Source organism: Euprymna scolopes, chromosome 9 (assembly GCF_053919585.1).
Source record: "Euprymna scolopes isolate OS-2025 chromosome 9, ASM5391958v1, whole genome shotgun sequence".
Lineage (NCBI taxonomy): Eukaryota > Metazoa > Mollusca > Cephalopoda > Sepiida > Sepiolidae > Euprymna > Euprymna scolopes.
This window is the reverse complement of record NC_136490.1, coordinates 32,889,017-32,905,993: the sequence shown is the minus strand read 5'-3', so window position 1 is coordinate 32,905,993 and position 16,977 is coordinate 32,889,017. Positions and strand designations below refer to the sequence as shown.

The 16,977-nt window shown below is 32.1% G+C and overlaps 1 protein-coding gene across 3 annotated transcripts in view; it reads right to left on the bottom strand.

Annotated features, from left to right (window-relative positions):
• LOC145284481 (coatomer subunit alpha-like) overlaps positions 1-6,793 on the bottom strand; it is a 138,939-nt gene extending 132,146 nt beyond the window's left edge. For 2 of the 3 annotated variants that reach the window (XM_080133340.1, XM_080133342.1), the window contains exon 1: positions 6,434-6,793. The gene's annotated coding sequence lies outside the window, so the exon portion shown is untranslated. Of the gene's footprint in view, positions 1-6,003 lie in introns of all 3 variants that reach the window. The other variant, XM_080133341.1, reaches the window with a different exon arrangement.
• Between the last annotated feature and the right edge of the window lie 10,184 nt (positions 6,794-16,977).

The following is a 16,977-nucleotide window of genomic DNA, read 5'->3' as shown; positions in this document are numbered from 1 at the left end:
ACAGTAGAAATTGGTCAATATAGTAATCATTAGTAATGAAAATTTGGTAAATTTAATAACTTATATGGAACGGCTCATCAAGAACTTATTTACTTTAGACTTGAAGACAACCATATTGTAGTCAGCCGGAAAGCAGGAAAACGGGAGACAATTCCACAGGCGTGCAGTTCTAAGAAAGAAGCTTTGTTCATGGAATCTACGTTTAGGTTTAGGCACAGATAAAGAGTGGGGGAAATTATTGATAGTGTTTAAAGCTAGACGAGTGTTTCTTGTGAAAGTTTGGCGAGGGGGGACCAAAGATTGAAGCTCAGTTGAACACTTTCCATGAAAATAACGATACATCAGAGACAAACTCGCAACATCTCTTCTGTGAGATAGAGGTTGCAAGGAGGAGAAAAGGACATCTCCTACGAGGCTACGAAGTCTATTTTGAACTCTATCAAGGCAGGACAAGTCCTTTCTAGCAGCTCCTGCCCAGATGTGGCAACAGTATTCCATCCTTGGACGTACCTGGCTCTTATATAGGTAGAGAATAGCATCAGCAGTGAGATATCTACTGGATCGATAGAAAGATCCCACCATTTTTCCAGCGGCCTTGGCAACAGATTTGATATACGTGTTCCATTTAAGATCAGGAGTAATGGTCAAGCCCAGAAGCTTGTCAAAACTTGAGGCCTCCTGAAGACGAGAGCCATTCATTTCAATTGATGACAAATGTGGATTAGAATGTTGATGATGTAAAGAGAGAAGCTTGGTTTTAGATGCATTAAAAGTAACCAGCCACTCCTTTCCCCATTGTACTACGTGCTCAAGATCAGAGGAGAGAGAATTGGAGAGAACTTGGTCGTTTACTGTCTTAGATGTGGTACCATAAATGGTAGTGTCGTCAGCATAAATGTCTACAAATGATGTAAGGATATGATTTGGAAGATCATTAATGTAGATCAGGAAAAGAGTTGGGCCCAGGATGGATCCCTGAGGGACACCGGCATTAATACTGTGAGCTTCTGATTTTTGCCCCTCAACTACTACTCTTATGAACCTATCAGAAAGAAATGATTTAATAATTGAGAAGACTTTTCCAGCTATACCATAGCTAGCGATCTTATGAAGTAAACCTTTATGCCATACCCTATCAAAAGCTTTAGATATGTCAAGAGCAATTGCCCTAGAAAGATTGCCACCGTCGAGAGATTTGCTAATCCTATGCGATATAACTGTAAGGACATCTGCTGTAGATCTAGCAGAACGGAAACCATATTGAGTGTCACTAAGAAGGTTATTTTTGTTGAGATGTTTGATTACTTCTGTATTTAACACAGATTCTAGCAACTTACTCATAACGCACAGGAGACTTATTGGCCTGTACTGAGAGGGGGATGAGCGATCACCTGAATTCTTAAATACAGGGCATACTGATGAGATTTTCCAGGGAGATGGGAAACTATTCTCCTTAAGACAACGTTTAAACAGTTTTGTAAGTATGGGCGCTAGTTCAGGTTGAAGTTTTTTGAGTACTATAATTGGAATACCATCAGGGCCAGTTGCTTTACTCGAATCAAGGTTTTTGATTAGCTTCGCAACATCACGTACAGATATACGTATATCACATAGCGTGTTTTTTGGTTAATGTAGGGGCAACCCTTCATACCAATTGTCACTATCCAGCTCCCCTACTCCCCGGGGAGTTGGTCTCCATTTCCCCTTTCACTCCTCAAATTAAAAATCGGCCTTGTGCCTAATTTGCTCTGTGAGGGAGCAAATAAATACCCTTAAAAGGCTTATCTGCCAACCCAAAAAAGGGAGATAACTCCAATTTTTACTTTTTTTTTTGTCAATAACATGTCGGTAAAAAGAAGAAAACTCCTTTTTCACCATGTTTCTTTATATCGGCAATGCTTACTCAGAATAACACTTTAAAAAACAAAAATACAGAAAACTCTTATCGTCGCGAAACAAAGATCCCAAAAATGATGTAAATTGATCGGGTATTTTTGTTTTTTTAACCAAGAAAATCACATTTTACGACTAAGCGAGTTGTAATATTATCATCAGCAATGATGAAATAAGAGGGAGACAACTCAATTCGAAGTATCTAGATCAAAATTAGCCTTATACTTAATACGGTTGAGTATAAAAATCGGTAAGAATTGTAAACTTTTATTTTCTTAAAACAAAGAGTACTTGATCAATTTACGTAATTTTGGGAACATACATCTTCGTTTCGGTGGCAAGTGCGTAAAGCTTTTTCTGAATTAAAAAAAATCTTTTAATAAATATAATTTTAAACAAGCACCATATTAGCCATATTTCTCTTTCCAGATGTCATGTTTGCGTCATGTTTTGTTTGCGTCTCGTGTATACGATTAAACATGCAACTTATTTTTAATGTTAAAGATTGTTTATTTGTTTGTTTTTAACAAAATTTGAAGTAAAATATATATGTTGTGAAATCTGCCGAAATCCATTTCAATGAAAATAATTTTGAACCAAGCATTACAATATTTGAATGCAATCACTAGATGAAACAGTTGCAACACTCATGCAAACGCAAAACATATGTCTATATGTTTGGAAAAAGGAGAAAACCAATTTGTCAACAGATAAACATAAATTTATAGTCCTTAGTCCTCATTGCGCTTCTTTATATTGAGCAGTTGAGCACGTTTTAAAAACTAAACTTAGCCTGTTTTATTTTAACTGAGTCGAACAAAAAGAAAAACAATCAACATTCATTTAATTTAATAAAAAAAATAAGGTGCGAGTCCAGAGTTCAACCTCATTAATATATATATATATATATATATATATATATATATATATATATATATATATATATATATATATATAAAATGTACATGCCCGTCACAGAACGAGCATGGTCATGTTCCAAAAGATTACGTAAATTGATCATGTAAGTTTTTAAACTAAGAAAATCAAATGTTAGATAAAGCTGTCTTGATCCGCTATATTTAATAGAGAGACAACCCAATTCGAACTACTGATATCAAAATCAACCTTGTAATGGCTACGATTTACTATTAAAATCGTAAAAAAATATTGTCTCTATACAAAAAAACTACTTGATCAATTTACGTGACTTTTGGAATATGACATATTTTCGTTCCGTGACGGGTGGGTATATATATATATATATATATATATATATATATATATATATATATATATATATATATATATATATATATATATATTCAATTAGGCTGTACGCAAAATAGACTTTTAAACTAATTTTTTTTTTTATTTTAGGTAAAATTTTACTTTCTTTCCACCTTAACACTCACCTTTAAAATGATAGAAAGGTTTTCGGGTATGCTGAAAACGAATATCGCATTTAAATTTGGTGCAAACAAGTAGTTTTCTGGATATTAAGCAATGTAATTCCTTAACTGATAGCCATTTTATACGCGCATATTTTTGACGTGCGTACGTAACATAAGGAACTACATTGCTAAATGTCCAGAAAACTACTTGTTTGCGCCAAATTTAAATGCAATATTCGTTTTCAGCATACCCGAAAAACCTATAAAAGCCGTTAGGGTGGAAAGAAAGTAAAATTTAACTTTTTTATTGTATTTAAAAAAAAAATCATTTGTGTAAAAAAATTGTTTTCATCAGCAGATTTAGATTTTAATCAATTAAATTTCATGAGATTTTTACAAGTCTTTTAAAATCTTTTGTTTTTCAAATGACATGACAAATTTTACTCTGAATTAATAAAAATGTGTGACGACTACTGCATGAATTACACATTGAATTACGTTTTATTTACTCATAATCGAATATTTATTGAAATCAATAGCGTAAAATAAACATTTCTTTTAATCTTATTTAAAAGTTATGAAATTTGAATTCACCACAATGCATTTCTGTTTCTCCGTAAACAAATGTAGCCATCTTTTAAGAGTTTAATTTATTTTTTATTAATTTATTTATTCATCATCATCATCATCGTCGTCGTCGTCGTCATCATCATCATTGGTGAGCAGCAGCGGGACCTATGGAAATTCCACAGCGGCATCTATGTAATATATTGTTGCTGATCATTCTGTGGACATTTTGTTAAAACTGTAGAAGTATTTATCTAAGTATCTAATTATTACGGTTTACCTCCAATATCCTTATAGGAGTCTGTGACATATTTCTACTGTATGGACGTCCGGCACGAACGGAAACCCCACGATATCATTATACCATCTTTAGACAAAACAGATATTACTCTTGAATCCTAGCCAGAAGACCAAAAAAGTATATTTTAGTTTCACGTACGCCCCAACAGCGACATGATTTTTTTTTTTTTTTTTTTTTTTTTTACGTACGTACACACGTACATACGTGTGTGTCGCGGTTTCCAAATTACAAGTTATTCGATCAGGAGATCCTATTTATTAAGAAGGATGATAGAAGGTGATAACATACTACGAACATTAAATTAGCATCTCCTTGCACTAATTTAATGTTCGTAGTATATTTATCACCTTATATCCCCCTTTTTAATAAATAGGATCTCCCGATCGAATAACTTGTAATTCGGAAACCGTGACACGACACACGTACGTATGTAATTTTCAAGGAATTTGAAAGTATTTAAACTGTCTTATGAAAAATTATTTCTCACTTTAAAATTCTTAGCAAAAGGTACGGTATTAATATATAGATTATTATTGTTGTTATTGTATCATTTGGTCATTAAATTTATTATTTGAACCAAATTGTGATAAAACAACAAATTGTTACGTTTATGTTGTTTTAATCTCTTTTTATTAAATTATTGGATCTTTATCACTTCCAAAACTTTTAATACATGTGGATTTGCTAAGAATTTTAAAGCGAGAAATAACTTTTCATAAGACAGTTTAAATACTTTCAAATTCCTTTAAAATTTTGAAGGTTCACGAATTAATTCATTTTTTAACTATCAACAAAAGATTAAAATGTTTACGAATAAACTGAAATGCGTTATGGTGGAATTAATTTCGTAATTGGATTCTTCTTTTTTTTTTTTTAATAAGATGTTTAAAATCGGGTACTTGTGCAGTTTACGGACTGTGCTGAAATAATAAGGTTATTACCGAGAAAGCCATTCTTAACCTGGATCGGAGGGACTTTTTAGGTACTCATGCAGAGAGTGATCCGTGCTAAAATAATAGCGTTATTATTTAAAAAGCCATTCTTAACATGGGGAGGGGAGGCTGTTTTGTACATAATCTGTACTTTAACCTTACAATTGAATAAAAAAAAACATATCATAAAACTTTAATTAAACGTGGAAAAACGATTTAAAAAATAGCGCGGATCTCTGCATTAGCACCACTTTTTAACTACGTTGTATTTCACTTAACTATTTAAGAAACAAAATATACTGTAAACATTGAATTTAACTTGAAAATTATCTAAAAAAAAAAAAAAAAGAAAGAACCGTCCGCATACTGCACAAACATCAAAAATAATTTTACATCTTAAATTTCACTAAATATTCAATTATTTAAAAGTTAATAATGTGTAAGTCACGCACAGACGAGAAACACACACATGAGCGTACATACGCCGTGTCGCCGTGATATTGGTCTATTTAATAATCAAACTTATCATCAAACAAATTAAAAGTGGTAGTTGAACATGTTTTTGTATTATTTTTTTAACCCTAACGTAAGTTTTGTTTTGGTTCGGTTTAAATTCTGTAAAAGCCCTTAACAATTAAACAAAAGCTGTAGTTGATCAGGTACAATAATAAAATAAAATAAAATAAAACTAAAAGTAGCCATTGTTCAAAAATCAAATATATGACAAATAAATGTTATCAAAGGCAAGATAACTTTATCTTACCGAGGTGTATCTTATTTTAAAGCGTTTATTTAATTTGAAAAACAAGTAGTGCCGAGTGTTACAACTGTTACATTAGAACAAAAATTACGAGCATTTTTGGAATCTCGATAATTGTTCAAAAATAGAAAATTAAACAAAATACTGGTAGAAACTTACCCAATAAATGTTACCTTGTTTTTTGTTTGTTTTATTTTATTAATTTTTCTAATCAATTTGTACAAGCTGGAGATGGGGCATCACACCGGATGCCATCCAACTCAGACATTCCAACAGAGATCTTTCCAAGACTCTGATCGTCCCTTTAAGTGAAACTGCCCGAATCTCTCTTGCACTTGGTTCACCGGGTTCCGTGTCTGTTTGCAGTACAAAATGCCTAGTTTGTCAAAGCAACCCACGTTTTTTTTTTTCTAGTTTAAAAACGAAAAAAAAAAGTTTATTTTGTTTTGTTTTTTTGTTTTTTTTAATAGAGCGAAATCGATCGTATAATCAATTAAGTATTAATTTAATATGCGTACAATATTGTAAGTAAATAATTATTTAATCTCACACACATCGAATCTATTATAAAAACATTTGTATGACTCACCGATTTTGTAGATTTATAGCAAGTTTCACTTTCGTTTTCTTCTCGTGTTTGTTAGATCTTTTATTTTATTTAAATAAATCCTGTTTTGTCGTTAAAATAAAAGTGTTTCAAGTTTAATTGTTTTATTTATTTACTCATCTTATTTACGGTGTGTCTGTATAAATATGTGAAATAAACGATTCGTCTAGAAGTAGACAAGTCGATCGAGTTGTGTAGGTCAGGGTCTTTTTTCCCCCACGGAAGATCGAACGAGAGCAGACAACGTGAGAACGGAGAAAAAGAAAATACGAAAATATTCTATTTTATTATCGGCGAACTAAAAATCGTATCAATAACGCTCAGAAATAATAAACGGTGTTCAATGACCAAATGACTCCCCAGAAAATACGTCCACCGTCCCCCACCACCCGTTGTCGTCCTGCAACGGAATTTACTCAACAGAAAAAATAACAGAAAGAACATATAGGTGTTCCTAGGCTCTTATAAAGGAGTATGGACCTGTTTTATCTCTGGATGCCATCCTCATAGGCATTACCTTCTGTTTTGGGAAAGTGTCAGGGGGAGGGGTGCCGTAACCTGACGCATCCTTATCAGGTGATGCTGAAAGTCCAATCTAAACAACTTTTACAACCATCCAAACTGCTCAGTTCTGTCTTTCGATCTGGAATCATAAGAATTTTCAGTTTTTTTTTTTCTAAATAGAATATTCTCCTAGGCTTTGCCTCCTCCTTTCGTGAAGAAAAGATATGTTTATTACCGGAGGCAGTTTCATTGAAGAAGGATTTGAACCTAGCTATTTTTATATCTGTCCAGAGTGCCTACTTATTCCGGGAGTTGGACATCTGACTTTAAACTAGACCTTGTGCCTGCACGCATTAGTAGGGAGGTAAGTAAATATTAGACCCTCAGAATGGAGTACAATTCTGTTCAGTATCAGGAGATCATCTATTGAAATGAGTCACGCTTCAACATTGTACTAGTATATAATAAAAAATAATATAAAAGGAAAAAAGGGTTTGTTTTTTCCTTTTATATTATTTTTTATTATATACACAACGTGAAAGGGTTTATTCAATAAATTACCTACACCGTTTGATGTAGGCAAAAGAAAGTTGGACAGTATCCAAGTCAAGAAAGGAAAGATAAAATGTTCTTTGGATCCCAGAAATCAGCAATTATTTCCAGGCGAAGATAGCTTAGTGTCCAGTGGACAGGGACGGGAGGGAGAGAAGAGACGTTCCCTCATTGCTTCCAGGATTCTCTCTCTCTCTCTCTCTCTCTCTCTCTCTCTCTCTCTCTCTCTCTCTCTCTCTGTATGTTTTCCCATATATATATATATATATATATATATATATATATATATATATATATATATATATATATACTCGGGGTTTTTATTTTCAAAAGTAATGGACTAATGAATTCAACGAGGTTGTTAGATAGTGCTCAATAAAAAGAGCTGATAATACTTGTTTATTGTTATATAAACATGCTCACATCCCGCTGCTACAAATAGCCACTTGTTTCAATCAAACAACAGATATCATCAGGCAGCGACTTGACTATTCAAAAGTTCAATGAATAAATTCATTCATTTATTCATTGAACTTTTGAATAGTCAAGTCGCTGCCTGATGATATCTGTTGTTTGATTGAAACAAGTGGCTATTTGTAGCAGCGGGATGTGAGCATGTTTATATAACAATAAACAAGTATATATATATATATATAGTAATTTATAAAATATATATGGCGATTAAGCTACACTGAATATTCCGCGTTTCATCCACTCTAGGATTCTTCAGGCTTATGTGCGAATTTTGTGGTTGTCTGTAGGTGCGTGTATAAAAAGGACAGACAACCACAATTCGCACATAAGCCTGACGAATCCTAGAGTGGATGAAACGCGGAATATTCAGTGTAGCTTAATCGCCATATATATTTTATAACTAACTAATTAGCTCTATCTACGTATTGAGCACTTTTGAAGTAAATACTTAAAGTTTACGCATAGATTTATACTTTCGTATATTAATTTTATGTGAGTAAATGAAGTAGTTATATATATATATATATATATATATATATATATATATAGATAGATAGATAGATAGATAGATAGATGCTTTTATTTGGTTTTGTTTTGTTTTTGTTTTTGTTTTTTTGTTAGCGATATTCTTGGAACGAATTCAATTATTTATACGAAAGTGCATTTTTACCTAAATGCGCGTTGGGAATAGTTTTCCCTTTGACCAATTTGGTACCCCCTAAATGGGGAGCGGCATATATATATTATTTTTATTAATTTTAAAATATAAGTATCCACTGACACATGTTTTGTCGTCTACGACTCATCAGAGTGGCTGAATTATATTTTTAAAATAATATATATATATATATATATATATATATATATATATATATATATATATATATATATTATATATATACTTCAGCATAATGTAATGCAATAGATCTATTGATATGGAAATCCAGTGATTATCGGTCTTACAAAATACTATTGGCTGTAATATTTTATAAAGACAATCCCAGCTAAATAAAAATTGCTCAATATACCAGATTTTCTCTTGTGTATAATAAAAATTCTAGATTTGAAATTTAACCATTTCACATCATAAAATTTAAATTACTAAATTATATATATATATATATATATATATATATATATATATATATATATATATATATATACACATATATATATTTATATACATATATATATATATATATATATATATGCATATACATATATATATATATCCACTTTTCACATTTTAATTATGTCAAAACGCACTTTATTTCGTTTTGATGGATTGATTGTTGCTATTTCTTCTGATGAGTTATAGGCAAAATAGATACACTGATTGATATTAAGTGATTGATTTTGTGCTATGAAACAGATACTGTCAAGTATTGTAAATGTCAACTGAATTAAAAGAATAAATTGTAAGCTGGTCAACATCATAAACTTTGGAAATTGCTGATTCCAATACAATTACTGATTCAGTTCTAATTTGCTGATTCCGAGACAATTACTGATTCTGTTCTAAATTGCTGATTCCAATACATTTACTGATTCTGTTCTAAATTGCTGATTCCGATATAGCTACCGTTTCTGTTCAGAGTGTTGTATTTACTCTTATCCCTACTTGAATGTAATATAAAGTCAAGTTTAAAGTGGGAAGTTTTGCTCTGGGTCCCCAACCACCAAGGACACTCTGGACGAGTATACAAATAGAAATATTCGAACATGTAAGCATTTCTTAGTGCAGATACCTCAGGCGAATAAAAGAGAAGAAAATTCATCCTCTTTTATGCCCCTGAAGCACACACATATGCAAATGAGTATGGGCCTCATTTTTGGTCTAATTGTGCACACGCAGTGCCATTTCTGCGTTGGTTGCCATGGTGTTCACCTCGTCATGCATTGTCTACAGCCTGCACGCACAGAAAATGGGAAATAAATGAAACAAGAAAATAAAATGGTAGCCAGATAGCAAATGCTATCTAAAACATAAACAGAATTTCATATATGAAATGTGGAAAAATAAGAAATTTTAGAGCAAACCATTTTTATATAAGAGATAAGAATACGAAAATTACTTTCAGTCATTTATACAAACATGTGAAGAAAGGTGAGTTAGTCACAAGTTAAAATGTTCATAGTGTGAATATATGCGTATGTAAGTAATATACGAGAGTCTTTTGAAAAGTAAGACCTCCTATTTTTTTTATTAAAAAACTAAAACGTTGAAGAGCTATGAAAACAGGAGTGGTACTATTAAAACGAGCGACCTTTTGTGCTACAGAATTTATTTTTCTACATAGTCACCACTATTCTCAACGAACTTTTCAAGCCTTTTTTAATACCTTATTCATAAAAGTCTAAAGTGTGCTCTGTCACTCACATATCTGTCGCCACTCTGAAATTGATGAACCCATCTCCTAATTGTGCTGACATCAACTGCACCGGCTTCATAAACGTTCAGTTTGTTGATCGGTTCAATTTTTCTCTGCATAGAGGAATTCAATGATGCATCTCACCTTCTGATACATGTCCACGACAGGAGTTGATTTCTTAAAGTCTCACACCGTCAATATCTGCAACAGAGAAATGAAACTTTCAGGTCATGAATGCATAACTTCAGTCATCATGACAATGCAATTTGGAATCTCTTCTGATCCATTTGGGTGTCATAAAAATAGGAGGCATTACTTTTAGAACGTCCTTTCTAGGCATGTGAGTATTTGGCAGTGGGGCATTATGTATGTGTATTTGTTTATCTTGTTTGTGCTACTGCTTTTATGTTAGGAAGAAAGCAAATTCCATCTAAGTCGAGAAAGAAAAGATGTAAGCAATTATAGCCCTTTGCTTTTTAGCATTCATTTGAATCACTTTACGATTAAGTTGACACTAGTTCATTTCAGATTTAAGAGATAAAATTCAGTTAATAATCTCAAATGCGGATATCCTCCAGTATTTGTGTATCAGTTCATACTAATTTTTCCACCTTAAAAAAATCTCTCATACAGCAAACGAACCCTGCCCACACCACACAATCAACCCAACAAACTATAGGTAAGTAGGGTTTACCTATGTTTAACATTTTACAAAGGTTTACATATCAAGCTGAAACTTAAACATGCACCTTGCTTATGGAACTCAATTTTCTTAGCTACAGGTATGAACTTTTGACCCCAGTGCACGGGTGGACATTTTGAGGTATTATCAATAAGGCCTAACTGTCAGTTGCAGAATAAAATCTATCATGAGGTCACAAAGATAAACTTAACAGCTGAATACACTTGGTGAGTTATTTGCTTTCCTGCAAATTCAAACATTGTTACATGCAGAAAAAGATTATTTTACTGCTCATCACATTCAGTTTTTATTTGTGGAATATTCTGAATAGTGATGGGGCAATTCCAGTATTTTCGCAATTCTGATACAATTACCGATTCTGTTCTTAATTGCTGATTCCGATACAATTACCGATTCCGTTCTAAATTGCATATTCCGATACAATCACTGATTATGTTCCAAATTGCTGATTACAATACAATTACTGATTCTGTTCTAAATTGCATATTCCGATACAATTACCGATTCTGTTCCAAGTTGCTGATTCTGATATAATTACCGATTCTGTTCTAAATTGCATATTCTGACACAATTACCAATTCTATTCTAATTTGCTGATTCTGATACAATTACCGATTCTGTTCTAAATTGTATATTCCGATATAATTACCGATTCCATTCCAAATTGCTGATTCCGATACAATTACTGATTCTGTTCTAAACTGCTGATTCTGATAAAATTACTGATTCTGTTCTAAATTCCTGAATCCGATATAATAACTGATTCCAAGTCTGATTCTAAAATCGCCTAAAATAGTAAAGTTCCCTTTTTTGAGATGGAGGAGTAGATTCAGCAAAGAGTCCTCAGCTACTCTTCAATGTAAATATAATTTTCTTTTAATCTGACAAACCTTTTAATGCTCCCTTTATATATTGTATCCAATATTTTGATAAACTCATTGTGAAATTTTAATCTATATTTTTTCTTGTGCTATTTTTCTATTTATTATCTATCTTTTGCTATTTGTACCTATGCCATTTTTACTTGTTCCATTTTTATCTAAATTTTTTATTAAATTTCCGTTTTCCTGGTTGTTTAAAATCAATAAATATTTCTCATTTTATCATTAGTAATAACAATAGCAAATTAAGTTTAAAACAAAAAAAAATTAAAAACATTATTCTTGGAATTGAAATTTGGTTAACTTTTTCTGATTCCGATACCTATTCCAGTACTCCAAAGAGTTACCATTTTTCTGATTCTTTATTCCAATTTAAATTAATCGTTCCAACACTAATTCTGAATTAAATGCTACAATTGTCCATTTTGTTCACATACGAGTTCAGAGGTACTGTGATATAATAAGGTATGTTCAAAAAACTTATTTTGGGTGTATATGTATACTAACAGGCCACAGTCGTAAAATATGCTTAAATATTATATTTTAATTTAAGCCAATACTCTATTGATTATTATATTGTACCCAATATATAGAAGTGATTTCAAAAATTAAAACAATATATATAACTTGGGTGCCATCGAAACCAAAACATATAGTCCTCTAGCTTTATTTGTTACCATCATACAGATACAAATTTCTTTTAAATATCATTGTTAAAGATATAAATGTAGAAATTACATTTTTAGTCGACTTATGCTTGCCAAGTTCACTGTTTTGCAATTTCTAGCCTTTAGCAACAATTTTTACCAGCTGAAAACCCAAATCGAATTCGTTCCACAGCTCCAAATCCCCTATGCATCAAGTTTCAAGTCTGTAGACCAAACATTGACAGAGAAATTTGGTAGAGATCGTTCCTGACGCAGACAGACAAGGTAACTTATATATATATATATATATATATGTCAAGTCGAAGCTGTAAATCGGTTCTGAAAATGAGGGATCGATTTACTAGAACGTTGTATGTGAAACTGAACCCCTTCCAAATCTTTAAATATTGAATTTTTTCAATTTTTTTATAATCTGGTAGCTTAGTGTACAATAATCCGCAGAAATAGTTGAAAAAAGACGAAAAGGAAAAAATTGTAAGGGAAGTGCCGATTGTTTAGGTGCACCTACACGTTTTTTAAAAATATTTTCTTTACCCAAGTTGTGTGCAATTAAAACTAGAACTTGATTTAAAAAAAAAAAAAACTATGTTTTTCGTGTCCCAAATTATTTATTTATAATTATTTTATTTGTATTTTTCATTGCAATTTGGAATTTTTTTCAACAAAAAACAAAGCAAATATGTTTTTCTAATGTAAAAAAAAATACTTGATCAATTTATATATCAAAAAAAAATATTTGTGTTTTTTATGACCTTACCCAGCATAGTTTACCTCCTAAAAGAAAATCAAAATCTACTTTTTGGGGGGGGGGGGGCTAATACGTTTCAACAGCCTTTAAAGATAATATGAAAGAAGAATTTTTTTTTTAAATAATAAAAATTAAACATTTTAGCATGGGGGATCATTTTTCTATATAAATTCAATGTAAAATGAGACCTCACTTCTTGGTGAAGTAGCAAGACATGAAATCGTTAGCATTTTTTTCAAGTTTGGTGGCGGAGATGAGGGTAGAAAAGGGAAATGTTGTGGCGGTGGGAGTGGAGTCATAAGTTCTAAACATTTTAAAAATATGTAGAAACACTGCAGAACGTGTGTGGGGGGGGGGGGATTTTTCATTTTTTTTTTTTAAGATTTGCCTTGAAAACATCTCAGCATTAAATATTACTTAATCAGTTAATTATTATTTACTGATATTTTTAAGGCTGTTAACACACACAAAAAAAAGGGTGGACTTGTACAATGCACACTCCCTCCTCATATTTTTTTCCTTTTCATTTTCTTCCATTTTTTTCAATTGATTACACTCCTCTTATATAATAGATTTTTCATTTTATCTAAATGCAATGATGTTAAGACTTTTATTATCCAATGTATTCCGTATTGTTTTTGCTGGTCGCCATGTTTGTTTTCGTGCACGCATGCATTCAATTTTTGTGCGTTTATACATTAATTTTATGTACTCACTATTCCATAGCTAGCTATAACATATACTGACCCAACGGGTCACGGGTAGTCTAGTCTTGTATATAATATTTTGATTGCAGAAATTCCCTTCTGAACCAAATTACCGTAGGTTTGCAACAATAGATGCCACATACAAATTTATTATGTCTAAACTATTACCCACTACATTATGTAACTTTACAATTTCATTATAGACAGATTTAGACCTTATAATAAAATCCTATAATTCATCCTAGGAGAGAAATCATCACTATCTCCATTATCATTAGAGGAAGTAGTTCCTATTTTTCCTTTTAATTAATAACTGCTCTCACTGCTCCCACTCTACACCGTGCAAAATTACACACAGTAGACTTGTATGGCCCCGTCACTCTTATTAACTGAATCATAAACTCATAGAAATAACGTTCACTTCTGAGTTGTAGATTCAGAAAATGATAATTTCTCCCTACGCAAATTCCACTCTTTCTCACTGGATGCCAGCTGTGATTCTCTTATTCTAGATTTTAACCCTTCAACAACAAATGAACGTACATGTATTATACAACATGGCGTCTGCAAGAGAACCATTATATCAAATTGTTACACCATATACACATATGACACCACCATTACATGTAAATAGTTTACTTCTTGGCTGCTCGCATATATTTAAACAAAACCAACATTAAAAACTTACAGAATGGTTACAGTTTGCTTTGCAATTAGTTTGTCTTCTCTCTCTCTCTCTCTCTCTCTCTCTCTCTCTCTCTCTCTCTCTCTCTCTCGCTTTTTGTGTTACTGCTGTCATCAACTTTGTTACAGCAAAAAAAAAAATGCTGCTTTCTTTTTTTAATAATTTGATCTATTAAAAACAAACAAAACTAATGAACCACATTTGGGGAAGGGGGAAGCTATCAGAGTTATAAATGTCCGATTAAGTTTTTCCTTATTTTCTTAATTGAAAGCAATGAATTTCATCTGTCATTCGATCGATCAATCAAGCGAGCCACCTCAAAAGTCAACATATGTCTTCAGATGAATAACCTTATTCCTATTCCTGTGGATGTGACGGCTAAACAGTTTGCTTTATTTGCACCTTCTTTTCCTCCTTCACGTTACTGGTTCGAGCCTGCATGCCTACTATTTTCTATTGTATTTTATTTATTTCATTTTTTTTAAATCTCTATCCACCCGGGCGGCTTACTGTGCCTAATTTTTTTCTTTTTCTCCTTGCTGCTACTTTTTTTTCTGCTTGAGGTTGTTCAATATCCTTACTACCCCACCTACCTCTGACCGTTCTTACCATGAGGAGTTAGAGGTGTCTATTCCGAAAGCCGTTCGTAACATGAGGAGGTTGAGGGTTGGGTAGTGGCAGGAGCAGCAACAACAACAACAACAACAACAACCGTAATTTAATTTATTCGACAGGGGAGGCATGCTTCCACTGGGAAATGCTGGTTAATGAGTATTACTAGTTATATTATAATACTTAAACCATGTTTCTGGTCTACAACTTCTGGGTGGAAAAATTCTACGCACGTGTAATTAAATAAAAACAAAGCCATGAAATCTTTTTACTTTTAAATCAACAATCTTTTCACATTTAAAATATTCAAATAAAAACAAGACTAAATCACTTCTGCTTTTTTTTTGCATCGGCATTTTACTAATTGTATTTGTATTTTTCATTGCAAGTTGGAATCGCTTTCAAACAATCATTTTTTTAATTAAAAGAAGAAAAAAAAAAGTTTATAACATTAGATAAAAATGCTCCAGAGGACCAAGTAAAGACTTGTCTTTTAAAATTTGATTTTTAGAAGTATTCCACTTTTACCTTTTGTGATCTATTTTGTAGTTGTCATAACCAAGACACGTTTTTTTAAGATAACAAATATTTTTTAAAATGGGGAAAGAAAAAAGTAAAACAAAATGCTGGAGAATTTAAGCAAAATCTCGTGAATAAAGACAAAGCGACAGTAAACAAAAAGGAGGCAAAATATAAAAAAGGAGCAAATGAAAAACCAGACCCGAAAAATATATTAATTTAGTCAAGTTTTATTGAAAGAAAAAGTTTTATATCCCAAAGCAGGCGTTATTAATTAATCTCAGGTATCAATCACAAAAATAAAACGAATAGAACATACAAAAAGGGGGTCTCTAATTGAGAGATTAATTCTGGAATTAATTCTACCAAATGGAATGACAAAGTTAAATTTATCGTCCAAACGATAGTGACAAATAAAACGGGAAAATACTCGGTCTCTATTTTTAAAACAATCATACAAAAATAGTCTTACTTGTTATGTAAAACCTGAAAGAAAGAAGCATGCAAAAAGGGTCTTTAAAAATGTTTTTTCTTTCTTTCAGTCCTTTTCAGACACTCTCACAATATTTTAGAACCTTCTGGTTCATATGTTTTTGTTTTCTTTTTCTTTAAAATAAAAATGTCTTAATGAGAAGGGAATTTCAGTAGAAATGTCTTCCAAGATGGTCTCTTCCTTTAAGAACATGTGTGCCGATAAACTGCCTGTCTTGTCTCACTAGCCAGTAAATTAAATTTCGATTTCTTACAGAAAAATATCTCAAAAACCAAACGGTCCTCCATTAATCCTTTGAGACTAATAATTTCCCAGTTATTAAAGCTGTTGCTTTTTAATTAACTGGGAATGAAATTGTAAACATTTTTCCATAAGGGAGAAAAATCAAGAACATAATATTTAACGTCAAAAAAGCACTTCCTTCCTCATCCACCTCCTGCTCCTGACAGTGCATGAGAAGGTGATTGCTGGAAAGGAATGATGATGATGACGATGATGATGATGATGATGATGCTAGGTCAAGAAGTGTAGGTATTCTACTTTACAAAGGCAAAATGGGCCGAACCCCACCTTGTCTCCTGGCACCGCATGATAGCTGCTTAGATTTA